At 38.1% G+C, this 25,604-nt stretch overlaps 1 long non-coding RNA gene across 1 annotated transcript; it reads left to right on the forward strand.

Moving 5' to 3' along the window:
- The first annotated feature begins 1,413 nt into the window (after window positions 1–1,413).
- LOC146924447 (uncharacterized) lies at window positions 1,414–21,654 on the forward strand. The gene is made up of 3 exons (XR_015010168.1): window positions 1,414–1,739; window positions 21,275–21,283; window positions 21,538–21,654. It is a non-coding gene; the product is annotated as an uncharacterized LOC146924447 (long non-coding RNA).
- The last annotated feature ends 3,950 nt before the right edge of the window (window positions 21,655–25,604 follow it).

The raw sequence follows: 25,604 nt of genomic DNA on the forward strand, positions 1-25,604 counted from the left end.
AATTATATATACTCCATTATATATATTAATAAATTTTTGGTTCCTTCAAATTTTCAATACCATAATTTATTTTTATTTTTTGCAATTTGGGATTTCCTATCAGTTGCAAAACTCTTGGTAGTACTCTCATATTTCAATTCCAACGAGTGCACATACTTTTGGATATTACCCTCTTAATCTCTTACTATTCTCATTATCATCTTATTCCAAATTACAAAGTAAGAAACCCTATTAGCAACAAAAATGAAAGACAATAGATCAAATCTATGCAATACACGCTTATTAGCCTCTACAAAATGGATGTACATACTCTAATTATTTTATTGGATGTACATGTAATATGTGCTTATAAAGTGGGATAAAAAATAGATGTATATGTTTTACAAAATTTTATTGACCTATTAGAAATATTTTTTTTTGAAGAGGCTAAAATGAATTATATTACCACGACAAAAAGTCTTCCTGGCATAAGACATGCTAAAAAGTCTTCCTATTAGAAATATATACTTATACTTATTAACCTTTTTATAAATAGGTCAAATCTTCTATTTATTTATTTTTAGTACAAATTAGACTTTTAGGCAAGTTAATAGGTCAAGTCACACTTTTAAATAGGACATGTCAGACTTAAAATAAAACCTTTAACAAACTAATGAATCAAACTTAGGTTTTAGTTTCTTTAAACTAGATCTGTCCTATTAGATCAAAACTATTCCCACCCCCTCATGGGGAGACCAAAACTGACAATGTAAAATATTTTTGCACGATGTATATAAATTTAATTATTTTAAAATTGTAATTGCAAAGCATGAAATTCAACTTCAAAGAAATTTAAAATCATTTTGAAATTTAAAAGATCTAAACTCCATTGAACAATCACACAAATGCATGAAGCCAATAACCACATAAGAATCCAATTTCGTGCAAAGGAAAATGCTTAAATGTACGAGATATTATTATTTTGTCATATTTGCATGAAAGATTGGTTTTAATTATTTTTTTACTTCACTTTTCATTTTGATTTGGCTCCAAATTGTTAGTAAATCTTTCTCTATTGAGTGTTTGCATGTGCATTGATTTTTAGTAAATCTCTCTATTGAGTTTTTTTAGTAAATTTTTTTAAAATTGTTTGTGATAAATAACAAAAGCTTTTACAAATCACTCTCTCTTGTAACCAAAAAAAAAAAATCACTCTCTCTTGAGTGTTTGCTACCACTAGCCTAGAATGTTGCCACGGTCATTCTTCTCATGGAGTTTCTATTATTTTGGTCTATCTATGAACAGAGAAAACTTGGAAGGTAAAAAACAAAAAACACATGTACATGAACGTTTTGTGCATTCGTCTGTCCTACCTCTCATGCCATATAGCATTCCCCTTCATGCGAATTCTCCTTCTAACCTACCATAAAACATATGTAATACATGTCAACTAAATGTGCTGTGTTTGTAACTTTCAATAACTCTCTTTTTCTTCCTTCTTCACAAATCAAACTGAATATTTTCTTCTTCAAATGAAAATGAAAATAATTATTAGTTTAGCTCTCCTTTTCCTTTTCTTCAATGCCGCAATATCGTCATTTGACTACTTCGTGATGGTGTATCGATGGCCTTTGGCCTTTTGTCGACTAGGACAATGCAATCCAGGGGCAATAGTCAATAATTTCAAGATTCGGGGGCTCTGGCCTGCGAGAACAAACATGACGGGTCCACTATTTTGCCGAGAAAACCTACTATTGGATGTTTTATCTTGGTTTTCGGGTGTCAAACATTGATTACGTTTGAACCTTTTTAACCGGTGATATCTTATTTTTTCTTGGGAAGGGAAAAAATAAGCAAAACCCTTGAGAATCGAGGTCCGGGAGTTGTTTTCGCTACGGGAAGGTGTTAGGCACCCATAACGACTATAGTATCCTATAGGAACCGCCTTTACTTTCTACGCGCGCTCTATTTTTAAATGCTATTTGAAAGTGTTTATTGATGTCTAAGAGTTTCTAAGTGAAGAATTGGAGGGAGAAGAATGTGTTTGAATTTTTATTTTATTTGAATTGAAGGAATTTTGTTCCTTGCCTACGTACCCGTTTAAGGGATCAAATCCACCGTAGTTCTCTTCCAAAAATATTTTTGTTTTTGTTGGTTGATTTTAAGTTTGAAAATGGAATTTTGAAGAATGAGAGAGAGAGAGGCCTCAAAGGCATGAGTTTTAAGAAAAAGTGGGGTTTGATTAGTTATTTTGAGAAAGGAAGTCAAAGTTTGATTAAAGTTCATTGAAATTTTTATTAAGAAAATAAAGGGAAAAATCAATGGGATTTTGATCCCAAGGTTTCTTTGGAAAATTATTTGAGTGATGCTATTCAAGTTTTTTTGGAAAGTTGGTTTTTCTAAGTATAAAGCCTAAGCATTCATCTAAACATACAATCCTAAACATACATCTAAACATGCATAACCTAAGCATACATCTAAAAATATCTATGTGATGTGTGTGCATGTGTCGGTGCTTGTGTCGGTGTACATTATTAGAGTCCATAGTCCTTATTACATCATTGGCCTAGATACATTCTATGGTCTTGCAAGAATTTTAAAGCATAGGAGAAATATTACAAAATTTCCTAAGTTTTACATTCTAATTTTTGCATGAAATTAAATTGCAAGAAGATAAAGATGAATATGAGATGAGATGGAGATGCTTATGAAATAATGAACAAAATGGTTAGTAATAATAGGCATTGAATAGTAGAAAAGAAAAAAGGGATAGAAAGATAGTGAAAGTTAGAGGCAAAACATAGCACAAAAAGGACCTAAAATGCTAATAATACTAGAACCAAGACCATGACCTATGATTGTTCAAGTCATGCTTGTTTTCAAATAGCTTTAGGTATTGTAGCAATATGAACAATTATAGGTCAAGATCACACTAAAAGATATGAAAACACATAGACATCATCCACACATTTATTTACATATTTACAAAATATAATGTTACTTGTAATGCAAGAAAGCAAAGGGTATTAACACAAGCAGTGACATAAACATATCACCATGTGAAAAGGAGCATCACAAAATCACATGTCAATGATCAACTTCATGCATCAAATTACTAAGATCAAAACACACCAAAGAAAACACAAATTGCACAAAAGTAACAAAATATCACAAGAAATTCACATATATTTTCCATCCCTTTTTTACACATGGAAATATCATGAAAATAACAAGAAAAAGTACCAAAATCATGTAGAAAATTAACTAAAGGTTTAATGAAAATTTTGATATGCAAGAGGTGCAGGAATCAACACAGCAGGTGTGTATAGCAAAAAAAACAAGAAAAAAACAAAGAAAGCAGGCCCAAGCCCAAACCTAAACGAATCTGGGTCTCAAGGGAGACTGGGGAGCGTTGGATTGATCCAAACGGATCAAACCCTAAATCCTGTGGCCACGAACGAAAGCCAAGTGAACCAGGATTGAACCAGACCGGTTCAGGGGCTTATAAAACCCCAAGCCTGCCGGTCCAGTCCATTTCCTACGTTCACTTCTCTCTCTTCTCTCATCCTAGTGAGAGAAACTCTCACTTCTCTCTCCTCTCCTGGTCATCTTCTCCGACGAACACGACGGAGGAGGTGCGGTGGCTCGCCGGTGGCGCCGCCGCACCTGAACTCTTTTCTGAAAAAACTTATGTCGTTGTGTTCGTCTTTGGCCCCTCTTCATGATTCTTAAACTTGTTTTTTGAAATAAGGCATGGATTTGAATAGATCTACACTTGAATCTACGTTCTAGGGTTTCAAGAAATTTTCCTAATCTTTTCGAAACTAAACCCTAATTCGTCCTATTTTCTTCACTGATGATGATTATACACTCTGATTTGGAAAATAAACGGTGAATCTTCATGATTTTTGAAATTAGGGTTTCGACTTTGAAATTTTTCAAAAGCTTTTCAGGATCTTCACTTCGATTCACCGTTTATCTTTTACTACGAACCTTCGATGATGATTTAAGGTTAAAACGAGAAGGATTTGTGTGTTTACCTGAGTTTGATTTGGAGATTCGAACGAGATAGATCCTTGCAAGCTTTTGGTTCTTCTGGTAAGCTTCGAAACCGAAAATAAATCGGTGCTTGATCTTCTTCTTCTTCACTGATTCGAATCTTTCTTCGATTCCTCTTCTTCTCCACTGTGATCGTACAAATTCTCCGAATTTGTGCTTGAATTGCAGTGGTTTGAGTTCAGTGATGATGATTCAGCTTCGAATCTCTGAGAACTCTCACCAATTCATTGGAATTGTGTTGAATTTTGATTCTGAGGACCTAGGGTTTGTGATTGTTCTTCTGTGTTCTTGATTGATCCTGATTTTGGATCGTAACTGAATGGAGAGAGAATGTGAAATTTGTTTGTGATGTGGCACTGAATTTTGCTGAGTTGTTTCGTTCTGTTTTGGGACTGTGATGATTGGGCCTTTATATAGGTGACATGTGTTCATGATAGCCAATGTGTGCTTGCCACCTGTCTGGACTTTGTAACTAATTCGTCCTTGGATCAATTTTGGACTCAAGGGCCCTTCTGCAATTCTGGCACTTTAAAAGGACTAACCTGCAAATTTTAAACAAGGACTAGAAAATAATCCTGGACAAAATGTGGACTGCTTTGCAATTTTAACAAAAAGACTTAAAGAAAAAATTTCGAAACCAAAAGGACTATTATGCAAAAATGTGAAATTAAAAGGCCTATTCTGCAAAAAGGAAGATTATTAAAAAAAGGACTTGAATGCAAATTTGGAAACTTTAGGACAAAAAATGAAAAAAATAATAAAATTGAATTAAAAAATGTAATTTGAAATAAACGTAAAGTGAAACGATTAAAATTGACAAAACGGACTAAAATGAACCAACTACTTAAATGAGGTACTTCAAAGTAACCTCTCTCTGCCAAAATTTCATGTGAAATGACTAAAATGCCCCTAGGGGCAAAATTGACTCGAAATGACTTCAAATGCAATAAAACAAATGGGTTTTATCATGAAATTAAAGCAAGAGTCTATTTAAACCAATTGAAAAGACTCAGGGACAAATTTTAGAACTTAAACAGAGTTTTAGCACATGAAAAGACTAAAATGCCCCTAGGGGCAAAACTGACTCAAGATGACTTCAAATGCAATTTTTTTGAAATGGATTTTAGCATAGAATTGAAATGAAGACTTATTCAAACTACTTGAAAGGACTCAAACCATTTTTAAGGACAAAAAAGAGTTTAGATACAAGAAATGACTAAAATACCCTTTTATGTGGATTTTGCAAGTAATATTGAAATAAAATGCAGAGAAAAATGTAATTGATCATAGACAGTTCAAATGACTTGAAATACAAGAAAAGAGGAATTGAGTTAGTATTTTTAGGTCCAAAATTAGGGTATAACAGCTGCCCCTATTTAAGTTTCTTTGTCCGGAGAGTCAAGAGACGAAGTCTTTGATTTGACTGGACGAAGATACTTAAATATTAACATTTGCACTGTTTTTGGACATAAAAATACGCTTTCAGATTTTCAAAATCATGAATGTCGTGCAATATTTTGATTATGAATGCAAGACAAACAACTGGAGTCTATGGAGCATGTCATGTCACTGAGGATCCAGGTGGACACTGACAGGGTCGACAAACCAGGGGATAGAAAATAAGGTACAAGCTGTTCTTTGGATCGAACTAGCCACTTGACCAAGGAATACAAAACAAGAGATAGGTGCAAGCTTTTCTTGGGATCGAACTTGGCACTTGACCTGAAACAGAGACATATAGGCAGATACAAGCTGTTCTTTGGATCGAACTTGACACTTGATTGAAGATACAAACGGATAGACAGGTACAAACTGTTCTTACGATCGAACTGGTTGTTTGACTGGAGATATAGACAAAAGGGTAGATACAAACTGTTCTTTGGATCGAACATGCCGCTGGATCATCACCACATCATGTGGATAGGTGCAAACTGTTCTTTGGACCGAACCTGTCGTTTGACTGATAACAAAGCATAAGCTGGGTACAAACTGTTCTTTTGGATCGAACTTGTCGTTTGTCCGGAAGTATCGGTATATAAGCAGGTACAAGTTATTCTTTGGGTCGAACTAGTCACTTGACCGATAACAAGATACAAATTGGAAGTTGGGTTTAGAAAGATACAAATTGAGAGTAAGTTGTCATTGACTTGATTTGAAGACAGACATGACCATTTTTGTTGGCCCAAAAGCAAATTGAGAGTGGATTAACATTGACACAGACATTGAATTGAAGGTTGAGAATTGAGATTGATTAGAGATATAGACATAGACATTGGATTTGGAGAGTTGAAATTGACATTAAGATTGGATTGGAAATTGAGATTGAATTGAATTTGACATTTGAAATTGGATTGGAGGTTGAAATTGGATTGAATTTGACAATTGGAATTGGAATTGAATTGAAATTGAGATTAGATTGAATTGAAATTGAGGTTTGAGAGTTGAGATTGCATCGAATTTGAGATTTGAAATGATTTACAATTGAGATTGGAGAGTTGAGATTGCATCGAATTTGCCAGTTGAAATTGAATTGAAATGAAATTGAGACTGGATTGAAATTGGAAATTGAATTGAGTTGGAAAGTTGGAATTGAAATTGTGATTGAAATTGGGGATTGAAATTGAATTCGGCAGTTGAAACTTGGATTGAATTGAAATTGGGAGTGGAAACTGATTTAGATTGAAAGTTGGAATTGGAAATGCAGCATGTATGTATGCTGTAACAAGATTATTAAATGTATGAGCACATAAAATGCATGATTATGCATGTATGAATGCTTGAAATGCATGATTGGTTTGTAATTTGACAAAGGAGTTTCACAGAGATAGACAAAACATTGGAAGATTGGGCACGTAGTGGCTCGTGCTACAACATATTCACGGGGGAAAACCTCTTTGGAGAGACCGTCGTTGAGAGACGTATCGAAACCATGGCTGAGGGCAATAAAGCTATAGGGGAGGGACCCTTTGGAAGATTCTTGGATACAGGTCGCCGTTGTTAGGCGTGTCAGTGCTGGGTAAACATTGGATGTTCGCATCTGTGGTCAATGCTTTTCAATATTTCATTTTTCATCCTTTCATTTTCCAATCCCATTTTTGCCTGAACCGCCCTTTCGGGTTTTCGATTCACCGGGGAGTAAGATTCTTTTCATTGCCCCATTTTTGCCTGAATTGCCTTCATAGGTTGTCAATCAGCGGGGTGCTCATTTTTGCCTAAGCCGCCCTTTCGGGTTTTCAACTTAGCGAGCTTTTCATTTGCATTTTTTTCAATTTTTTATCATTTTTATTCTGTTTTTCATTCTTGCCATTGACCACAGATCATCCTGGGGAGTAACCTGCTTGTAACATGGATTGAAATAGACATTGACATTCATTCATTCATGCATGTTTCATTGAAATGTACCCTACTGCTCAGGTTTGCTTTCAAAATAGACAGGAAAAAAAGTTCCAATTTTCAAAAGATGTTTGTTTCAGACATTAACATCATCAAAATAGAAAGAAAATGTTTTGTATATAGCATTGAAAGTGGAAAGAAAAATAGAGTTTCAAACAATAGCACAGGCTCAAATTGATGTAGAAGAGTGAGAGTCGGCCAAAGCATGACTTCACGGATTTACAAAGCTTGGAAAATGGTAATTTCATTGGTTGGTGATACATTGAACACGATGACCGCTACATTTCATAGAAATTTTGAATTCACAAGTACAGAAGCTTCTGATGAAGACGATCATTGACAGTTGCGGATGCCCCAAGGGGTGATGGTGATTTGCCAGATATAGTTACTTGTCTTTTATTGTCAACCTCCTTTTTGCATGAACCGCCCTTTCGGGTTTTCGGCTCATCGAGGCGCTCATTCTTGCCTGAGTTGCGTCCAATCTCAGCGAGCTTTTCATATTCATTTTTTTTTTGTCCCTAACTTTTGCCTGGATCGCCCTTTCGGGTTTTCGATCCACCGGGAAGCGCATTTTTGCCTAGGCCGCCCTTTCGGGTTTTCGACCTACCACGTTGTTCTTTTCTTTTTAGACAAAGTATTTCTTGACTATATCGGCATTAACAGGATTTGGGAGTTCAACACCATCCATGTGTGTAAGGATCAAAGCACCACCAGAAAAAGCCTTCTTGACAACATAAGGACCTTCATAGTTAGGTGTCCACTTGCCCCTTGGATCGGGTTGCTGGCTTATCCTTCTTTTCAATACAAGTTCGCCTTCCTTGAATTCTCTAGGTCGGACTTTCTTGTCAAAAGCATTCTTCATTCGCACTTGATACAACTGTCCATGAGCCATAGCATCCATACGTTTCTCTTCAATCAGATTCAATTGATCGTACCGACTTTGACACCATTCAGCCTCAGTTAGTTTTGCTTCCATGATCACTCGAAGAGATGGAATCTCCACTTCCAGAGGGAGAACCGCTTCCATGCCATACACAAGAGAGAAAGGAGTTGCCCCGGTTGAACTGCGCACCGTAGTACGGTAACCATGCAAGGCAAACGGTAGCATCTCATGCCAGTCTTTGTAAGTAGTGACCATCTTCTGAACAATCTTCTTGATGTTCTTGTTAGCGGCCTCAACTGCACCATTCATCTGAGGTCTATAAGGAGAAGAGTTGTGATGCTCAATCTTGAATTCTTCACATAAAGCTTGCATCATGCTATTGTTCAGATTGGAACCATTGTCAGTGATGATCTTGTTGGGAACACCATATCGACAGATGATGTTATTCTTGATAAACTTCACTACCACTTGCTTGGTCACATTTGCATAGGAAGCGGCTTCAACCCACTTGGTGAAATAATCAATTGCCACTAGAATGAAACGATGTCCATTGGAAGCCTTTGGTTCAATTCTTCCGATCATGTCAATGCCCCACATAGAGAAAGGCCATGGGGAAGATATAACATTGAGAGCGTGTGGAGGCACGTGAATCTTGTCAGCATAAATTTGACACTTGTGGCATCTTTTGGCATGTTTGTGGAAATCACGCTCCATGGTTATCCAGTAATAGCCGGCTCTTAACAGTTTTCTTGACATGGTGTGGCCCGAAGCATGGGTTCCAAAAGTACCATCATGTACATCATGCATCAATTTCTCAGCTTCTTGTTTGTCAACACATCTTAACAAGACCATGTCATTGTTCCTCTTGTATAGGATTTCTCCGTCCAGAAGGAATCTACTAGCCCATCGTCTCAAAGTCTTTTTATCCCTGTTGGAAGCACCAGGTGGATATTCATGATTCTGCAAGAATTGTTTGATGTTGTAGTACCAAGGTCTTCTATTATTCCCATCTTCATCAGTCTGATCTGGCATATTTTCAATAGTAAACACATGAGCGGGTCTATCAAGACGCTGTATTTTGATTACGGGTACGTCATTCCAATGATTCACACGAAACATGGAGGACAAAGTAGCGAGAGCATCAGCCATCTGGTTTTCATCCCGAGGGATATGGTGCAGCTCAACCTTGGTAAAGTATGTCAACAGACGTCTTGCATAGTCACGGTATGGGATCAACTTCTCATGATGAGTCTCCCATTCACCTTTTATCTGATTAATAACAAGTGCAGAATCTCCATAGATGTCAAGGTGCTTAATTCTCAGATCAAGGGCTTCTTCGATGCCCAAGATGCATGCTTCATATTCAGCTATGTTGTTTGTGCATTCAAAGGTTATTCGAGCGGTGAAAGGAATGTGGTGCCCCTGTGGAGTTACAATGATGGCCCCAATTCCTTTACCATAAGCATTAACAGCACCATCAAACACCAATCCCCACTTGCTGTTGGGATCTGGCCCTTCATTGATCAGTGGCTCTTCACAGTCTTTCGCTTTCAAATACATAATCTCTTCATCAGGGAAATCAAACTTAATCGGCTGGTAATCATCAAGAGGTTGACAAGCAAGATGCTCAGCAAGGACGCTTCCTTTGATTGCTTTCTGAGCTTTGTACACAATATCATATTCAGACAACAGCATTTGCCAACGTGTAATCTTTCCAGTGACAGCAGGCTTCTCAAAGATGTACTTGATTGGATCCATTCGGGATATCAACCAAGTTGTATGATTCACCATATAATGACGCAGGCGTTTGGCAGCCCAAGCTAAAGCACAACAAGTCTTTTCAAGCATTGTATACCGAGTCTCACAGTCGGTGAACTTCTTGCTCAGATAGTAGATAACATGCTCTTTCTTTCCGGTCTCGTCTTGTTGACCGAGAACACAACCCACTGAATCCTCTAACACTGAGAGATACATAATCAAAGGCCTTCCTTCCACTGGCGGGACGAGGATAGGTGGTTCCAACAGGTATTCTTTAATGCTATCAAAAGCTTCCTGGCATTCATCATTCCATATAACAGGTTGATTCTTTCTGAGCAATTTGAAAATTGGACCACAGGTAGTAGTCATGTGAGATATGAATCTTGAAATATAATTCAAGCGTCCGAGGAAACCTCTGACTTGCTTTTCAGTTTGAGGGGCCAGTATTTCTCTGATGGCTCGGACTTTGTCGGGATCAACTTCAATGCCTCTTTGGCTGACAATGAAGCCTTGCAACTTTCCAGACCTTACACCGAATGTACACTTGTTAGGATTCAAACGCAGCTTGTACTTTCTTAATCTTTCAAACATCTTTTTCAAATACACAATATGCTGCTCCTCATCACTTGATTTCACAATCATATCATCAACATATACCTCAATCTCTTTGTGGATCATATCATGAAACAGAGTGGTCATACCCTTTGATAGGTAGCACCAGCATTTATCAAGCCAAACGGCATTACTTTATAACAGAATGTTCCCCACGGAGTGATGAAGGACGTCTTTTCTCTATCTTCAGGTGACATCCGTATCTGGTTGTAGCCAGAGAAACCATCCATGAAGGAGAAAACTTTTGATTGAGCAGTACTGTCAACAAGCACATCAATATGAGGCAATGGGAAGTTGTCTTTTGGACTGGCTTTGTTCAGATCCCTGTAATCAACACACATTCGAACTTTCCCATCTTTCTTCGGTACTGGTACAATGTTGGCAATCCACTCAGGATATTCAGCTGTCATGAGGAAACCCGCATCAATTTGCTTTTGTACTTCAGCCTTGATCTTAAGAGCCATGTCTGGACGAGACCTTCTCAATTTCTGTTTGACAGGAGGACATTCAGGTCTTGTCGGTATCCGATGTTCCACAATCTTGGGATCTAGACCAGGCATATCTTCATAGGACCATGCAAAGACATCTGGATAATCATGGAGAAGCTGTGTGATCTTCTTTTTCACTTTTGGCTCAAGTGCAGCACCAATCTTGATCTCTCGCTTATTTTCTTCAGTACCCAGGTTGATAAGTTCAATCTCTTCCTAGTGAGGCTGAATGGCTCTTCTTTCTTGTTCAAACAGTCGAGTGATCTCATACGGTATCTCTTCATCATCATCCTCATCTTCAGCTTCATATACAGGGAATTCAAAATTTGGAGGAACCATAGGGTCACTGTGTTCAACGGGTTTACTGTGGTTCAATCTGCATAATATGATTGGGATGATTTTTAGAAAAAGTTTTTTCATGCAGATTTTTGAAATTAATAAGAAAATACAGAGGTTTTGGTTTTTTCTGGCATTACCATTATTTCCAAGAAAAAGGCACTAAAAAGTAAAAAACAAAGAGTCGTGAGAAAGACGACAACTTTTATTGATAACAGAAATGCCGAAACAAACACGCCCTTACAATGATATCACTTTCGCCTTGGGCAGAGCGAAAGGATTGTTATTTTGAAAACAAAGAAAAACATGAGCAACAAGACACATTACATGGAAGCATGCATGACTAAAGGAACATCAATGGCCTCCCAATTTCTCGCAGTGCCTCCTGGTACAACAAATGTAGGCACGTAACTACTCTCAGCAGCATCTTCAGCAATAGCATTGATAAACCCAGCACTGTAGAAAGTTCCAGTTGAAACGCCTGAGGTCAGGGAGAATCCAAGGCCCTCTTTACGCTTGTTTTCCAAAATCTGAATCACTTTGCCCCAGCCAGCAGCTTGCCCTTCCTGAACAGCCTTCTGGGCATCTTTCAATGAGGCCATAGCAGTACCCGTTCTTCGGGGTTCTGCACCCTCAACAGTCAAGCCTTGAAATGACGTCCCTTCGGCGGACCCTACTTCAACACAAGAGAAAGATGACACTTGGCTAACTAGATATGCTTCTTCACCATGCACAGTGACAATCTTACCGTTCTTCACAAATTTGAGCTTTTGGTGCAGAGTAGAAGTTACTGCCCCAGCGTCGTGAATCCATGGTCTTCCGAGGAGACAACTGTAAGGAGCATTGATGTCCATGACCTGGAAAGTGATATGAAATGTCTCAGGACCAATGGTAATTGGCAAGTCTACTTCCCCAAGAACATCTTTGCGAGACCCATCGAAAGCCTTAACCAGATAGCTACTTCCCCTCAGAGAAATCTCATGATGACTCAACTGTCTTAGTGTAGACTCAGACATTACATTCAAGGATGATCCAGTGTCCACCAACACATTGGATATCATGTCGGACTTGCAGTGTACTGAGATATGCAGAGCCAAATTGTGGTGTTTCCCTGCTTCGGGGAGTTCATCGTCACCAAACCCCAAGTTATTGCAAGCAGTAATGTTACCCACTATTCTGTTAAACTGATCCACAGAGACTTCATGATCAACATAGGCCTGTTCTAGTACCTTCATTAGCACTTTCTTGTGAGCCTCTGAGCTCAAGAGCAGAGACAAGATGGATATCTTTGACGGAGTTTGCAGCAGCTGGTCAACAATCTTATAGTCGCTCTTTTTGATAAGCCTCAGAATTTCATCCAGATTAGACTCATCAATAGATTGTCCTGATGGGCCGGAATTCTTGTCAACAGGAGGAGCAACTGGTGGAGTTATTGTGGCAATATGTGTAACCACCTTCTTTTGAAACAAGGGTGGACGGACTTTTCCGCTTCTAAGAGCTGTAATTTCACTAGCAACATTATCAACTGTAGCTGGGGATACTAGAGGCACTTCCACTCCATTCTCAATCATGGTTGCATTGTACTTGTAAGGGATTGCTTTTGTAGAGGCATAAGATACTGGACCAGGTAACCTGATCACCAAGGGCTCAGCATTCCTTGTTTGAGATGCAACTTCAATCGGGGAATCATGAAACACTGGCACGATCACACATACCTCACTGGCAATCAAGTACTTGTCATCCATCAGGCTCTGGATATCATCTTGCACCACACAACAGCCCATAGGATTTTGAAGACATTCTGAACAGGAAGCATGATCGTGATTGAACAAAGAAGCCTGGCAAAGTTTAACATGTAGCGGTGCCAAGGGAGTAACAACATTACGGACATTCAATGTGGGATCCTCTTGAGGAATGGGGATCCTTTCAAAAGCTTCAATCATGTTAACAGCAGCATGGTTTGGAAGTGGATTGTCAAGAACATGAGGAACACTATTTTCAAAAGTCAACCGTCCCTTTTCTATCAGGTCTTTCACAATATATTTCAGAGCATAGCAACCTTCGATGTCATGACCTTGAGCACCCTGATGGAATTCACATGTAAGATCTTGTCGGAACCTGGGAGGCAAAGGATTAGGCGGAGGCTTGCCTGGTCTAGTGACACAGTGTCCCTTAGCAAGTAAAGTTGGGAGCAGCTCAGCATACCACATAGGTATTGGTGGAAAAGAAGGTCTGGGTCGGGGACCCTGTTGTTGCTGTTGTTGTTGCTGAACAGGAGGCTGGTGTTGCACTTGTTGAGCAATGGCATTAACGGGCACTGGTGGTTGACCTGGTGGCAGAGGATATTGCTGATAGAATGGCGGGAAGAAAGGATGTTGAGAGTACTGCATATATTGATAGGGCAGAGGTAATTGGGTAGCAGCTGCAGATGGGTTACCAGATACCATCCCTACTTCGGATTCTTTCCTCTTATGGTGGCCATTACCGTACTTCTTTGGTGCACTGGCTGAAGATTCACCCTTTTCAAGAACAATGATACCTTCTCTGACAGCCTCTTCTAGACGAGTTCCCATGGTAACCATGTCGGAGAAGTTGTTTGGAGCAGAGACTATCATCCTTTCTTTATATTCCTTTTTTAGAGTCTTCAGGAATGTCTGTGTTAATTCTTCCTCATCGAGTCGAGGAGAAACACGGGCAGCTGCCCCTCTCCATCTCTGAGCATATTCACGGAAGGTTTCATCTGATTTCTGAGACAAAGACTTAAGAGAGTCCCTATTTGGCTTCAGACGGGTGTTGAACTCATAATGACTTTCAAAAGCAGCAGCAAGTTCCTCAAAAGTATGGATATTGTCTTTGCTCAAACCAGTGTACCAATCTGCCGCATCTTCTGCTAGGCTGTCTTGGAAGCAGTGTATCATCAGTGCATCATTATCTGCATAATTGGCCATCTTCCGGACGTACCGAATGACATGACTATGTGGACAGGAAGATCCATTGTATTTGTCAAAATCTGGCACCTTAAACTTCTTAGGAATCTCGAATCGGGATACCAGACATAGATCACGAGCCTTAGCAGAGACGTTGCTTCCACGGCTAGCCTTGACCTCACGGAGTTCTCCAGCCAACTCTTTTAACTGTCGTTTCATAGCTTCCATTACAGGGTCTTGTCCACGCGGAGTATCGACATCAATTACCTGTTGCACAGTGTGGACAATAGGATCGGTAACAACAGTAGTAACCTGAGGCATAGCAGTAGATACGGGAATCTGTCCTTGACCAGCAAAACCAGAGATACCAGCAGCAGTGTTAGGAGAATAGTAAGCTGAGAGACCATAAGGACGCCCATTGGGCATAACAAACCGAGCATCGGTAGCTACAGTAGACAGCAGGATAGATGGAATTGCTTCAGTAGAAGCTGGAACAGATGTGGCTGGTTGTTCTTGTGCAGCCATCAGAGCAGACATAGTGTCATGAGCCTTAGCCAAGTCTTCTTTCATAGCAGCCAATTCGGCACGGAGCTGAGCATTTTCTTCTTCAAAGTTAGCCATAATCCTTCTCTTGTGAAATCTTGTTTGATGAACTCTATCTGGTTGGTAAACCTTGCGAACACGAGCCACCTTTCAGACTGCGGCGGACAAAACCAGGAGGCAATGAGCACGAGAGAAGTTTTTTGTGACCAATGAATGCATATGATGCATGAAATGTGTTAATGCATATGTAAAAAGACTCTTTTTGATGTTACCGAAGGGTTTTAGACAAATTAGAAGTTTGTAAACATTACTAAACAACAATTAACATCAACGGGAAACAAACAACCAACATATAGTTTTACAGGACGATTCCCTTTGAAATGCTAAGCCAAGGGATAGACTTTGAAATGTAAAACAATATAAACAAATGGAAATAACAACAAGAAATAGAAATCCTCAAGCATAGGAAGTGGAAGCATCATCCTCGGACTCAGACCCAGACTCATAGCTGCAGTATCGTGCGTAGAAGTCACGGGCACCCCTAGCCCTCTTGGAGTCCCTCATAAGTAATCTATCCTTCTCTTCAATTTCCTTCCAAGCTTTAGCCAATTCTTTCTTCAATGTCAACACCTCATGAGTCTTCTGCTCATCCTTTCCATCCAAAGTCATAATCAAGTTCTCAGCCTCGTAGTATCTAGTCCTCCACTGATACTTCTCTCGACTCTCCATAGCTAGATGCTCCTGATACATCTCCTGAGTAGGTGGTAGTAGAGGCAAAGGCATGGTAGGAATAGATGCAGATACATATCTCATAGAGGGGTAAGGCATGCCAATCTCCTCAGCTTGGTTTATCACCCACCGTGTATAGGCCTCATGAGCAACACCGGACCTCACACCCATGTGCTTCACCTCTTTCTTCCGAAGCTTGGACCAAGCTTCCATGAAATCCTCTCTTATTCCCGTGGGAGCATTGGAGTAGTGGAAGAAGTAAGGAGTTGTAGCAAGATTGATGGGCTTTTCTTTCATCGGGAAACCAAATTGTCGCAAAGCGAGCTCCGGGTTATAGTTGATTCCACCCCGGGTACCAAGAAGAGGTACATTAAGAAACTTCCCACCACCAAAGATGATTTCCTTGACTCTTGAAGCTGGAGTGAGCCAAACCACTTCATTAGGAGTGAGAGCCATAATCCTCTGTGAGATAGACCAATTCTCTGGATTGTCGTGGAAAGACTTCGGAAGGTGCGAAATAAACCACCTATAAAGGAGAGGCACACAACAAAGAATGTATCCACGACCCTTGCCGGAACGATCGTGAATAGCATGATATGTGTCAGCTAGCAAAGTAGGAACCGGATTCTTGGAGCGGAAGATCATAATAACATTCATATCCACGAAGTCATCAAGATTTGGAAAGAGAATAAGACCATAGATGAGAAGTGCAAGAATAGCCTCGAGAGTGTCCTGACAAGTGGTAATGAGGTTGGCTTTCCCAAGAAGATACTCTGAAGCGAACCCTCGGATGCGAGCCTTAGTGACAAGATTCTTGGAGACATCGGTGGTCTTGAGATAGAGATCTTTAGCAATAACCAATGGAGTAGGAGGATTCCCAAGTCCCGCAAAGGGTACCCCCTTAGCAATAGATAGACCCATCAAGTGAGAATAAGCCTCCAGAGTAGGCACCAACTGAAAGTCCGGAAAAGTAAAGCACCAATACTCCCGATCATAGAATTGCACTAGAGTGTGCACAAGCTTCTCATCCACATTAGTCTGGAGAATAGTAAGTAAAGCCCCGTAACGATGTCGGAAACCAGTCGGATCCTTAACCTTGAGTGCCAAATCTCTCAAACTAGCCAAATCCACTTCCTTGAACTTGTAGGACTTAGTCTTTCCCATTCCTACAATGTTTACAAATTCAACTTGTCTAAACCCTTTGATAACAATGCATGGAAAAAGTTTATGCATGTATGCATGTATGCATGAATGCAAGGTTATGTTCAAGTTCGGAGAAAACATGGTGGGTTGAAGTTCAAAGTCAAGGAGTCATGGGTGGACACGGTGTCCGGTGAAACTAGGGCTTTGGATGATAGTAACCAGGTTCTAAAAAGGTTCCCAAGTTGCAACCTCTCCGACGTATATCATGGTGTCACGAGACAACACTCGCTCCAAGATCATCCGCGGAAGGTCTAACTTGAGTGTAGTATCGCGTGACAACTAAAACTCGAGACAACACTCGGTTTAGCCTCCGCACTACATCCTAGAAAATGGCCATGGATGGGTTCGGTTATCTACGGTTCATAGCGTCATAGAACAATTAGAAGTAAAGTGCCTAAACGCGACAACACGCGCCGACAACATCACCTCCAAAATGCCTTAGCTATGTGGGATTGATCGCATAATCCAAAACACCAGGCAACCCCCGGAATGAATTGTCGATTATATCCCTCCTAAATCGTAAGTTCACTCAGCCCGGGTGCAGGACTTTTGATATTCTCACCCCACACGTTTGCAAGAATTTAAACATTTATTCACATAGGAAAGCAAGTAAAAGAAACAAGTAAAAAGAGCGCAAGCGTGGAAATAAAGACTAGGCGTAACTCTCGAAACTCCCCAGTGAAGTCGCCAGCTGTTTTATCTTGGTTTTCGGGTGTCAAACATTGATTACGTTTGAACCTTTTTAACCGGTGATATCTTATTTTTTCTTGGGAAGGGAAAAAATAAGCAAAACCCTTGAGAATCGAGGTCCGGGAGTTGTTTTCGCTACGGGAAGGTGTTAGGCACCCATAACGACTATAGTATCCTATAGGAACCGCCTTTACTTTCTACGCGCGCGCTCTATTTTTAAATGCAATTTGAAAGTGTTTATTGATGTCTAAGAGTTTCTAAGTGAAGAATTGGAGGGAGAAGAATGTGTTTGAATTTTTATTTTATTTGAATTGAAGGAATTTTGTTCCTTGCCTACGTACCCGTTTAAGGGATCAAATCCACCGTAGTTCTCTTCCAAAAATATTTTTGTTTTTGTTGGTTGATTTTAAGTTTGAAAATGGAATTTTGAAGAATGAGAGAGAGAGAGGCCTCAAAGGCATGAGTTTTAAGAAAAAGTGGGGTTTGATTAGTTATTTTGAGAAAGGAAGTCAAAGTTTGATTAAAGTTCATTGAAATTTTTATTAAGAAAATAAAGGGAAAATTCAATGGGATTTTGATCCCAAGGTTTCTTTGGAAAATTATTTGAGTGATGCTATTCAAGTTTTTTTGGAAAGTTGGTTTTTCTAAGTATAAAGCCTAAGCATTCATCTAAACATACAATCCTAAACATACATCTAAACATGCATAACCTAAGCATACATCTAAAAATATCTATGTGATGTGTGTGCATGTGTCGGTGCTTGTGTCGGTGTACATTATTAGAGTCCATAGTCCTTATTACATCATTGGCCTAGATACATTCTATGGTCTTGCAAGAATTTTAAAGCATAGGAGAAATATTACAAAATTTCCTAAGTTTTACATTCTAATTTTTGCATGAAATTAAATTGCAAGAAGATAAAGATGAATATGAGATGAGATGGAGATGCTTATGAAATAATGAACAAAATGGTTAGTAATAATAGGCATTGAATAGTAGAAAAGAAAAAAGGGATAGAAAGATAGTGAAAGTTAGAGGCAAAACATAGCACAAAAAGGACCTAAAATGCTAATAATACTAGAACCAAGACCATGACCTATGATTGTTCAAGTCATGCTTGTTTTCAAATAGCTTTAGGTATTGTAGCAATATGAACAATTATAGGTCAAGATCACACTAAAAGATATGAAAACACATAGACATCATCCACACATTTATTTACATATTTACAAAATATAATGTGACTTGTAATGCAAGAAAGCAAAGGGTATTAACACAAGCAGTGACATAAACATATCACCATGTGAAAAGGAGCATCACAAAATCACATGTCAATGATCAACTTCATGCATCAAATTACTAAGATCAAAACACACCAAAGAAAACACAAATTGCACAAAAGTAACAAAATATCACAAGAAATTCACATATATTTTCCATCCCTTTTTTACACATGGAAATATCATGAAAATAACAAGAAAAAGTACCAAAATCATGTAGAAAATTAACTAAAGGTTTAATGAAAATTTTGATATGCAAGAGGTGCAGGAATCAACACAGCAGGTGTGTATAGCAAAAAAAACAAGAAAAAAACAAAGAAGCAGGCCCAAGCCCAAACCTAAACGAATCTGGGTCTCAAGGGAGACTGGGGAGCGTTGGATTGATCCAAACAGATCAAACCCTAAATCCTGTGGCCACGAACGAAAGCCAAGTGAACCAGGATTGAACCAGACCGGTTCAGGGGCTTATAAAACCCCAAGCCTGCCGGTCCAGTCCATTTCCTACGTTCACTTCTCTCTCTTCTCTCATCCTAGTGAGAGAAACTCTCACTTCTCTCTCCTCTCCTGGTCATCTTCTCCGACGAACACGACGGAGGAGGTGCGGTGGCTCGCCGGTGGCGCCGCTGCACCTGAACTCTTTTCTGAAAAAACTTATGTCGTTGTGTTCGTCTTTGGCCCCTCTTCATGATTCTTAAACTTGTTTTTTGAAATAAGGCATGGATTTGAACAGATCTACACTTGAATCTACGTTCTAGGGTTTCAAGAAATTTTCCTAATCTTTTCGAAACTAAACCCTAATTCGTCCTATTTTCTTCACTGATGATGATTATACACTCTGATTTGGAAAATAAACGGTGAATCTTCATGATTTTTGAAATTAGGGTTTCGACTTTGAAATTTTTCAAAAGCTTTTCAGGATCTTCACTTCGATTCACCGTTTATCTTTTACTACGAACCTTCGATGATGATTTAAGGTTAAAACGAGAAGGATTTGTGTGTTTACCTGAGTTTGATTTGGAGATTCGAACGAGATAGATCCTTGCAAGCTTTTGGTTCTTCTGGTAAGCTTCGAAACCGAAAATAAATCGGTGCTTGATCTTCTTCTTCTTCACTGATTCGAATCTTTCTTCGATTCCTCTTCTTCTCCACTGTGATCGTACAAATTCTCCGAATTTGTGCTTGAATTGCAGTGGTTTGAGTTCAGTGATGATGATTCAGCTTCGAATCTCTGAGAACTCTCACCAATTCATTGGAATTGTGTTGAATTTTGATTCTGAGGACCTAGGGTTTGTGATTGTTCTTTTGTGTTCTTGATTGATCCTGATTTTGGATCGTAACTGAATGGAGAGAGAATGTGAAATTTGTTTGTGATGTGGCACTGAATTTTGCTGAGTTGTTTCGTTCTGTTTTGGGACTGTGATGATTGGGCCTTTATATAGGTGACATGTGTTCATGATAGCCAATGTGTGCTTGCCACCTGTCTGGACTTTGTAATTAATTCGTCCTTGGATCAATTTTGGACTCAAGGGACCTTCTGCAATTCTGGCACTTTAAAAGGACTAACCTGCAAATTTTAAACAAGGACTAGAAAATAATCCTGGACAAAATGTGGACTGCTTTGCAATTTTAACAAAAAGACTTAAAAAAAAAATTTCGAAACCAAAAGGACTATTATGCAAAAATGTGAAATTAAAAGGCCTATTCTGCAAAAAGGAAGATTATTAAAAAAAGGACTTGAATGCAAATTTGGAAACTTTAGGACAAAAAATGAAAAAAATAATAAAATTGAATTAAAAAATGTAATTTGAAATAAACGTAAAGTGAAACGATTAAAATTGACAAAACGGACTAAAATGAACCAACTACTTAAATGAGGTACTTCAAAGTAACCTCTCTCTGCCAAAATTTCATGTGAAATGACTAAAATGCCCCTAGGGGCAAAATTGACTCGAAATGACTTCAAATGCAATAAAACAAATGGGTTTTATCATGAAATTAAAGCAAGAGTCTATTTAAACCAATTGAAAAGACTCAGGGACAAATTTTAGAACTTAAACAGAGTTTTAGCACATGAAAAGACTAAAATGCCCCTAGGGGCAAAACTGACTCAAGATGACTTCAAATGCAATTTTTTTGAAATGGATTTTAGCATAGAATTGAAATGAAGACTTATTCAAACTACTTGAAAGGACTCAAACCATTTTTAAGGACAAAAAAGAGTTTAGATACAGGAAATGACTAAAATACCCTTTTATGTGGATTTTGCAAGTAATATTGAAATAAAATGCAGAGAAAAATGTAATTGATCATAGACAGTTCAAATGACTTGAAATACAAGAAAAGAAGAATTGAGTTAGTATTTTTAGGTCCAAAATTAGGGTATAACATTGGAGCAATCCAAAGTTAGTTTTTTTTTTCCCTTTAACGGATAATTGATTGTAGTTTTTCTTCATATTTTTATTATTTTGCAGAATTAATATATATCCTTATTTTAAAATTTGACAGTTTTGATTTCCTATCAAATATTAGGTCTAAAATATGATGATATGACATGTTTTATATGAAGTTTTTTTTGTCCAAAATTAAAAAAGTTGTACACAACTAATTTACACGTCCATAATTTTATCACCTGAGTATGTTTTTTTTCTTTCACCAGATTGAAGATTTGTGGAATGCCCTTTTAAATGCCTGTCCTAGTTTAGTTGGACCTGATTATACTCTTTGGTCAAATCAATGGAAAAAACACGGTCTATGTTCCTATCCAACATTTGATATACATCAATACTTCTCGGTTGCATTATACAATTGGGGAAGTCGCAATCTTACAGATGATCTTGGACGCTCTGGTATTAGGCCTCTAGCATTTACCCTCTATACTTTATCCGAGGTTGTTGAAGCAATAGAAAAAAGTGTTGGCTTTACACCTGAAATTATTTGCAGCAGTGAAACTACACTTGGGATTTCGGAATTGCTAGAAATCCGTCTTTGTCACGAGAGGAATGGAATCGACCTCAAAAATTGTACACAACAACATGATTGTCCGTCAAATTTTTATTGGTTGCCATAACGAGGAGCTGAAAAAAAAAATCCATAGGTCGGCATTTTTTGAAGGAAATAAAACTTAGTTTTTGGTTAATATATTGATTAGTAAAATTAAAATAAAACTCTAACATGTTGAGTGGTGACTTTATTAATGTTTTTATGTAGTGTATATGAATTTTCATTTGGGTGTTCCGCCTATATATGACACCCTTTGCTATGTTGTTTTTCTTATGTTGGTTTATGTTTGTCTCATGTAAAGACTTGATTATTAATAAACTTTGCCGTTAAAAAAACACATGTTGTAGTATCTATCTTTTAAGAAACTAGTGAAAATGAGAATTTCATTGAATATCTCGACCTTTTGTAAGGTAGCAATTTGAGTTCCTCCCTTTAATCTTAATTTTACGACCGGTAGAAACACATTTAACTCATTTCTTAATCAATAAAAAGTTAATACAAAGAGGAACATAATTATAGATATTGTGACTATAGCGTAAGAATTGGTTGCTCCAACGAAACTGTGAGCAACCATATTCGTTTGTATCCAAATAAACTTTACCTCATAGTTATATTTCAAATTTAAAATGTGTATAACACTCTTAACAATCATATTAAATTCGGATTGACCTTCAACTCTGCCATACGCTGCAGCATCAAGAACTTAGGGATCACTAAAAGTCATGCTTGAAAGACCCATACTTTTCAACATAGCAATAACTTTTCCTTCATGGATTTGCAACTCAGAGCATAACCAACCTGTCGTAGCCTTCACTAAAACCTCTCACTCGCCGCGGATACAAGTAGTGGCGGAGCCAGGACCCTGATTTAAGGGATGCAAACTTCTAAACTTCAATTGGGGAGTATATCTGAATACACATGTGTGTGGGAAAAACTTACATATTCATATTAAAATCAAGGTTATGATAGTATATGTATGTGTGTGTGGCCAACTTACATATTCATGTTAACGTCAAGGTTATGACCTTTTTATGTTCAAAATATATCTACGTTATGAAAGTCTATTATGTCTAAAATATATATGTCGATTTTATGTTCAAAAAATGTCAATGACATGTCAAAATTATTTCATGAAAGACCATAAATGTAACACCCACGACATGACTTTCGATATCCCGCCAGTTGGATACGAAAGGTTCCCGCCAGTTGGAACGGGCACTATCCGTAAGGATGACCCCACGTTAAAGAGAGGAACCGAAATCACATCGGAATGAGAGGGATCCGGAGGCCGTGTAGGTATGGGACTACGTGGTTGAAGGAAGGCTTATAAGAATTGTTAGGTACTACCCATATCAACAAGATGCATCTTCTTTTCGGGAGCTCAATCCATAGGAACTCCACAGTTAAGCGTGCTTGGCTTGGAGTAGTACTAGGATGGGTGACCTACCGGGAAGTTTCCCGGTAAGCATGTGAGTGAGGACAAAGCATGCTGAAAAGACCCGTGTTGGTTTGTGGGGTTAGTCGGCAATCCTAAAAGCAGTCTGGGATGTTACAAATGGTATCAGAGCAGACCTCTCCCAGTACGGTGTGGTTCGGGGACGAACCAGGCGGAAGCTGGTGGGCATGTAACATCCACGACGTGGCTTTCGATATCCCGCCAGTTGGATACGAAAGGTTCCCGCCAGTTGGAACGGGCACTATCCGTAAGGATGACCCCACGTTAAAGAGAGGAACCGAAATCACATCGGAATGAGAGGGATCCGGAGGCCGTGTAGGTATGGGACTACATGGTTGAAGGAAGGCTTATAAGAATTGTTAGGTACTACCCATATCAACAAGATGCATCTTCTTTTCGGGAGCTCAATCCATAGGAACTCCACAGTTAAGCGTGCTTGGCTTGGAGTAGTACTAGGATGGGTGACCTACCGGGAAGTTTCCCGGTAAGCATGTGAGTGAGGACAAAGCATGCTGAAAAGACCTGTGTTGGTTTGTGGGGTTAGTCGGCAATCCTAAAAGCAGTTTGGGATGTTACAATAAAAATTCATAATATTTTTCAAAACAAAAAAAAAAATTATTTAACCTTATAAATTGTATAGGATTTAATTTAACAAACAACTAAATTAGAATCCCAGTTAGGTTCACTTGGTGGCGTTAGCTTGATCCCTTGCAGTATCTTCTCTTAAGTCTCAGGTTCAAATACACCTAATGTCAATTTTAATGTGCTACTTTAGTTTCTTAAAAAAAGGGATTAATTAAATAAATGATCCCCATAGATATTCATAATTTCTTTTTTAATCCCTATAAAAAAATTGCACATTTTAGTCCTTGTAACATTTTCCGTCGTTATTTTAGTCCCTATAAAATTCTACATCAACATTTTTAGCTGCAATAAAAAATTTGTCATCATTTTTGGTCCGTAAAAATCTAAAGAAAAAAGTTACAAGACTAAAAAGTTTTATTTTATTGTGTAGAGACTAAAAACGAAATTCTAAATATTTATATATAGAAATTAATTAAAAGACAACCGAATGGTGTAATGGCTTTGGTCAATTAAGGATCGCGATTCACGAATAAGTTCAAAACGTGCATTTAGTCTAGGTCCCTGTGGTTATTTTATATATACTTTGTTGAAAAATAGTTTCAGAATGAAAACCAATCACCAATATTGAATAGTAGTTACTTAACAAATTATGAATATTAAATACAAAATAAAAGTCAAGAGGTAAAAGCAACATGATATGAGTGCCATTTTGATGTGAGAGAAGTTTAGGAGGTGCAAGATTACAAATTCAGAGTGTGCAAAAATATAAACAAACCTATACTAGTGCAAGTGAATTTATAAATCCAGGGGATGCAGGTGCATCCCCTCACACAAACGTGGCTCCGCCACTGGATACAAGCACCATATAACCAGTTTGACTGTAACTTGTAAAGAAACTCGCATCAAAATTATAAACCATACCTTGAACTGTCGTACCATACTTTTTTTTTATTGTTTATGCTTTTTCGAGTGTGCATAGCACATTGTTAACTGGACTTCTCTGTATAAACATTGTTCAATTTGATTTCATAGGGACTATAAGCAGGCATTAAAAACATCTCATTTTCTGTAAAAATTAATAAAAGTAGGGTTAAAATTGAATAAAATTTTATGTAGGGACTAAAATGTAAAGTTCATAGTTTTATAGGGACTATAAACATAATTAACCCTAACATAATTAACCCTTATTGTTAATGTTACAAAAATGTTTTGTGTCATTTTCCCCCTACAACACTACCTCATATATATAGTGGTGAAATGGGATACATGATGAGAAATAAGATATAGAAAAATGACAACAAGACTAAAGTAAGTTCAATATGCAATCTAATGAATTGTTGTGTATGAAGAGTATACTGTGCGTCTTGGGATTTCAATTTAGTGTATGTATGTAGGATGAAATTGATTCTTGATTAGAAATTAACTTTTGACCATTTGATTGATCTAAGGGTCAATATTTGGAGAAGGAGATAGAAGGAGAGAATTGGTGAAGGAGAGGATCCAAGTCCTGAAAATACATATTTAAGAAGTACCAATCTCACGTTACAATGTAACAAACATACACACACACAAAGTAGAAAGTAAACATTTTTTTTTTTGGACAAATACACCTTTTTTTTTGTTATTTACTATCCGTCTTATCTTTTTACATACCTAATTTTTTTATTAAGAAACGATCTATC

The sequence above is a fragment of the Medicago sativa genome, chromosome 5 (assembly GCF_051527215.1).
Source record: "Medicago sativa cultivar Bolivia chromosome 5, Bolivia_mono, whole genome shotgun sequence".
Lineage (NCBI taxonomy): Eukaryota > Viridiplantae > Streptophyta > Magnoliopsida > Fabales > Fabaceae > Medicago > Medicago sativa.